Source organism: Pteropus alecto, unplaced genomic scaffold (assembly GCF_000325575.1).
Source record: "Pteropus alecto unplaced genomic scaffold, ASM32557v1 scaffold62, whole genome shotgun sequence".
Lineage (NCBI taxonomy): Eukaryota > Metazoa > Chordata > Mammalia > Chiroptera > Pteropodidae > Pteropus > Pteropus alecto.
In genome coordinates, this window is record NW_006432491.1 from 449,912 (window position 1) to 456,354 (window position 6,443).

General features: G+C 33.2%; 1 pseudogene; it reads left to right on the forward strand.

Moving 5' to 3' along the window:
* Positions 1 to 1,267: 1,267 nt before the first annotated feature.
* Positions 1,268 to 1,386, forward strand: LOC112476193 (annotated as a pseudogene).
* Positions 1,387 to 6,443: the final 5,057 nt, after the last annotated feature.

Here is a 6,443-nt window from a genome sequence, read left to right on the forward strand (position 1 = left end):
AATTGGAGATTTTAATAGCCCTTTCTCAACAGTTGATAGATCAACTAGATAGAAAACCGGAAAGGATATAGAATTAAAAACACTCTCAACTAACAGACTATAATTAAAATTCACAGAACACCTTATCTAATAACAGCAGAATATCCATATATTTTTTAACACCCATAGAACATTTGTCAAGATAGACCATATCCTGGTGTGGGTAGACAGAGACCTTAAGAGATATAAAAGAACTGCAATGATACAGAGTATGTTTTATGACATAATAAAATTAAAAAAAAATAATTAATAACAGAAAGATAAGTTAAAAAAAAAAAGTAACCCTTGGAAAATGTCACCTTAGAGAATTTAATAAAACAGGTGATAATGCTGATGGAAATAAAAAATTGAACTGAATAAAAATAAAAGTACAACTTATTAAAATTTGTAGAATATAGCTTAAGTAATGGTGAAAGGAAAATTTACAGCACTAAACACATTAGAAAGGTCTCAAATTAATGATCTAAGATGCTATCTCAATAAACTAGAAAAAGTCGAGAAAAATAAAGTCAAAGCAGGGAGGAGGAATGACATAATAGAAGTAAGAACAGAAATCAAGGAATTTGAAACAGAAAAAAAAAAGTGAATTAAAAACTGGCTCTTTGAAAATATCAATATATTTGACAAATCTCTAGCAAGACTGACAAAGAAAAAAGACAGAAGACACAAATTGCTAAGAGTGATACTCATTCTTGAGAAGAAACAGGAGATGTTACTGCAGACCCTGCAGTCATTAGAAGGATAATAAGAAGGTAATACAAACAACATTATACATTCCAATTTGGCAACTTAGATAAAATAGACCAATTCTTTCAAAAGCACAAACTCTCTACTAACAAATACTTTAGTTTTATGACAATTAATAATATTAATTTGTAATTTAAAATCTCCCCCAAAATAAATCTCTAAGCTCAGATTGTTTTACCTGAGAATTCAACCAAAAATTCTACCAAAAGTATAATTAACACCAATTTTACACATTCTCTTCCTTAAAATAGAAGAATGAAGACTTTCCAATTTATTTTATGATGGTAATGTTACCCTGATACCAAAACAGGCAAAAGAAGTACAAAAATAGAAAACTATAGACCAATGTACTCTAGATAATATTATTCTGTTTACTCTAGTGCTAAGGAATAATGATAAGGAATGATAGTGTTTCTCAGAGGATTTGGTATTATTTTGTAAAACAAGGTCTTGAATTCATGACCGCTAAAGTGTGATACCAGTCTACGGCAATGCCACCCTGAACAAGCCAGATCCCATCTGATCTTGCAAGCTAAGCAGGGTTGGGCTTGGTTAGTATTTGGATGGGAGACCACCTAAGAAGACCAAGTGCTGTTGGTGTAAAAAATAAAAAATAAGGGATTGTAAGCTGACAAGGTCTTCGCAATCTGTGAGGTCAACCAAGGGTTGCCTCACCTAAATAATAAAATAAAATAAAATAAATTTAAAAAAAATTTACAGAAAAGCTGCTATGATAGTACATAGGGTTCCCACATACCCTGCACCCAGTTTTTTCTATATAAAATAAAATAAAATAAAATAAAAATAAAAAGTGTGATACCAACAGGCATCTTGCCCCTACTATGGGTTGTGCGAGTTTTCTTTTTTAGCTTCTACTCATTATATTTTCTCTAAATGTTCTTCTATCTATTGAATATGAATCCCAGCATCACCACTTACTGGAGGAGTGTGGGCAAGTCACATATTTTCCAGAGCTTAAATTTCCTCATCTATCCCATGTGGGCATGTTTATACTAATCTCATTAGGACGCTGTGAAAATCAAATACACAAATGTTTGCAAGGTGTTTGGCGTAGTGTCTAGAGAATGCTGCTAATTCATCGACATCATCACCACTTTTTATTAAATTCTCTAAGTTGACATTTTCCAACAGTTACTTTGTTGTTCATCAGTGAATCTATCTATCGAAATTCATCCTCTATAGAATTGTAAAGTTTGAGATGTGGGTAGACTTTGTTTGGTGGTAGAGAGAAAAAGTTTCAGGTCAATAATGTAGCTATGGCATAAAGAATTCATCCAGCACTTCAGGGTTTCATGAATTAACAAGGCATGAGGGTGCATTTTTGTGTTACTGGGCTGGATTCTTCTAGAATGTATTCCCATGAAACCTAGCTTTTAAACAATTTACTGGCCTGAAATTAATGTGGTATATGGAAAAGCAAGAGGAATGAGGAATAAGAAGGAGTGGGAGAAGGAGACAGAGGGGAAGGAAATGGGAGACAAAAGTGTATGCAAACCTTAGAGAAAGTTCATACAATTTGGGATAAAATCCAGCATCAGATAAAGTTGGAGAGAACTAAAATCCAAATTTGAGTTTGAATTCAGGCTATAGAAGCACAATTCAAGCAAATAGGCATTTGTTAATTGCAAAAAAAAAAATGAACCTGAACTGTTGGATAGAATCAATTTTGCAGTCTCAAACATTTTGGTCAGTGAATAGTCTGTTGTTGATTTAAACATTCTAGCATTCCTTATTCTTGTTTGTTACAAAATCTTTCAAGCCATGATTCTTTGTGGCAAATGTCTAGGATTTAATTAAGCCATATTATTTAAGCTCTTTTATTGTCTTTAATAGCATCAGATGGAATACTGTCTCATTTCTACTGTATAGAAGCAAGAAATATAACTATTGGGGCTTTTTAATTTTATAGAATAATATATTTCTATTTTTAGGTGGTATGGTACAGTGGAAGGAGCACTGGGTTACCACAGCTCTGAAAGGCTGGCAGTAAGTCAGTTCACTTTCCTGAGCCTCAGAATCTCAACTCTGAAAAGGAGATGGTGAGAACCTTCTCGCCTACACGAGTCATTCAGATATTATCAAATGGGACAGTGCATGAAATATGTTTTGTAAATCGTTCAGCAATTTACATTGTTGTTCAGATCATTATATATAGACAATAATGAGCAGTAGTGAAATATATTTTGGCATTTGTTTTCAGTTTCACCACAGTATTGCTAATAACCAAATGGTATGTTTTTTTTCTTATTGAAGAGAACTGAAGCCATTTTTTTTCCTATATGTGGTTAGGGATAAGTCCATTTTTTATAAAGGAATAGGCATGGACATTAGACTTAGTTATCTTTACATATTTAGTGTGTTTAGATAATTTTGAGCTCTGGTTTTACATCTTTAGCAAATGATATTGATTTTTTAGACTAGCAATTTTTTGATTCCAAATATTTGTATAAGATACTTCTACTATTTCAATCCTGTTGAAATCTCACATGTGTGTATATGTTAGCATAGTATGTGTGTCTGTACACTTACACACATATTGAAGAATTCTTTGAATTCTATAGGTTGCTACCAGTATTTAAGGTCTAGACCACATGAGGTCTATATTATGTTAGTTAAATGAACTGCTGGCACTGACAATATAAAGATCGACTTTTAAAGAGAAAGGCTTCAAAAACACATGTCCCCTTTACTCAAAAGGTGTTGAATATTGCTATTAGACAAGGGATAAATGGAACTAGATTTTAGAATTGATTTATTGTCACAGTCTGTTTAGAAAAAGAGATATTTAAGCCATATTTTAATTGAAATTAATCCAACCCAACTCTCAAAACCCATCTATCAACAAACACACACACACACACACACACACACACGTAGGTGCTCACATTTTTATGCTATGGGCTTTTTATTAAGTAATTAATCTTTCCAGGCTTTATAATTATTCATTGTGCAAGCTACAGTGGATTAAATTCAGGCAACAGGTCACCTGTTCATGGTAAAGTTGGATCAAGAAGGCTTGATAAAAAATTAAAACTTTATTATTGTATTTTAATCAATTAAAGAAAGGCATCAAGGAGAGTGTTGGTAAATGACGTTGCAATTTTAGGTAACTTTTCTTTTAAAATGTCATTAATAAATTCATAAATATGGCATGCTGTATGATGACAATGACATTCTTTTATGAAAAACAAAATTCTTTTTTATAAAATCATCATAATATTACCATTTATTATTATTATTATTATTATTATTATTATTAAAATACAAGGAAAGACAAAAGTGGAAGAAATATTTCTTTCATATTTTGAAGAGAAAAAGTGATATTAAGTTGTAGTATAGAACTAGTATTGGAGTTGAAAGAACCATGTTTAAGAACTGTCTTCCCCATTTACTGAGTGACCTTTTGCAAGTTATCTGTCTCTATAAGTTTCAAATAATAATTATAGAATGCATGATAGCATTGCTATGAGGAATAAAAGAGATATGTGACAGCCATTGTTGTTATTACTACTCTTGTCACTTTGAGATTTGCAAAATCTGGTTTGCCTTTCACATATTTGCAACAAAGCAACTAATGCTAGCAAAAGAATCTTATTTTATGTCTTTCTTTTGATGATATTACTGACCTTGATGTTTCAGCATTATTACCTAATTCTTAGGCAGTTTTACCTGATTTTATTCCAGCTTTCTGTATATTTGTACTTTTCATTTTAAGTATTGCTTAAATATTCTTGACCTTTTCAGCTTAACTATTCATTTAATTGTTATCTTATTGATAACAGAAAAATCAACTAGGGAATAGTAAAGTATATTGGCAAGCTTAGAGATTGACTTTCTACTGCATTACTCTGGTATAATTTCATATTTTCTCAAGACTTGTAATATTTCCATTTTATAGACTATTGAAAAAAATGTGCTTCCCACTCAGCTAGTTTCATGTATTCTTTTGTGTAAGCTTATGGTTTATGGCCATGTAGAGCTGTCCATCATTTCTCTGTTAATGTTCACAGGTGGAAATTGAGATTTGTCTGTATTTGAGGGAAATTCATCAGGCCCATCAAGGGGCGAGAAGCGAGTGGGGAAGATGAGGATCTTATATATTCAATTTTTATAACAGAATGTAATTTCTCATGGTGCATAACTACATGTATCTACACGGGAATATATTAAAATTTGGTATTTGTGGAAAAAAGGAAAAATAGTTATGGCAGGTCATAATATTTCCCTGTTCACCAGACAAAAATGATATTGGCAGCTTTGACTGGAATGTGACTAATTTTTTTTTCCTTTAATTCTATTCTAAGAGTAAAGAATACAGTGTATTCTTCATTTACACTCTATCGGTCAAAATTGTAAAAGGAATTTTCTTCCTTCTTTAATACCATTTCCATAGATATGATACAAGAAGAAATTCTAACCAGTCAGCTGCTGGTTTGAAAGAGTTGAATAAGCAGAACCGTTTATGGAGAATGATATACCTCTCTGAAATCACTCCTAAATAAACTTATGAACAATAAAACTCCTAGACTTAGAATCATATGTGATGCACATTAGTAGGTGATATATATCTCTTCTATAGATAAATATATATTCAATGAGTGTCAAAGAGAGTATAGTGCTAGATGCTAGGGTTAAAAAGATGGAGTGGTCACTTACTGCATTTCTTCAAGGAATATAAACAAATCAGAGTGAAATTAGAATCTAGGGGCTAATGCCATGCTAATCCTTTCTAAGAAGCTTATACATTTATTATAAGTATGGTACTAATGTGATTTGTGTGAGGGTATAATTAATGAATAATGATTTGAGATCTTCAAATTTTAAACCCTCAAATTCTTAGCACAGCCAAATGAAGTTGTGGCAGTCATTGCCAATTGGTGGAGTCGACTTCACCCACATGCCATTTTCTTTAGATATCTTCCCTGAGTAGATGTTCTGGAAAAACATGTTGTTTCCTGAGGGAAAAAAGGGCAGAGTGGGCTAGATGACTCACAACCCTTTTCCCATTTTCTTTATCCCCTTTACTTGCCTGGAATGAAGAAGTGGTGCCTAGAGGTACAGGAGCTGTCATGAAACTACAGAAGAAAGGTCAGCGTGCTACTGATAATAGAGTGAAGAAAACAAGGAGTGACGGCATTTGAGCCAACTGTGGATAGCCTAACCCTAGTCATTTTTATGTGAGAAACAAGTTCATATTTGTAGAGGCCAACTTTCCTTGATATTCTCTTCCTTGCAGCCAAACACATTTCTAAAGGACGCAAAGGTCCTATATGATCTGGTCCTTGCCTTCTTGTTCATTTCACTCTTATTGCACTTTAATCTGCTGCATGAGATTGTGCAGGTTACCATTCCCAGTACAGACAATTTAGGTTGTGCAAAGCCCCTGGCCAATGGTGCCTGGTGGCCCTGTCAGCCACTCTGGCCTTTGTTCTGTGCTTGTTTCCAGGCCCATCTCTGGGTCTTTACGATGCTCCTCTCTCCTCTTGGAAAGTTTTTTTCTTTCTCATCTCACTCCTTCCTGGCTCATCTGGCTTCTCTTTATCCTGAGTCTTTGTTTAAATGTCACTGTCCAAGGAAGCCTTTCACAGACTTCCTTATCCCAAGTATGGACCCTCTGGTTTATACTTTCACAACAT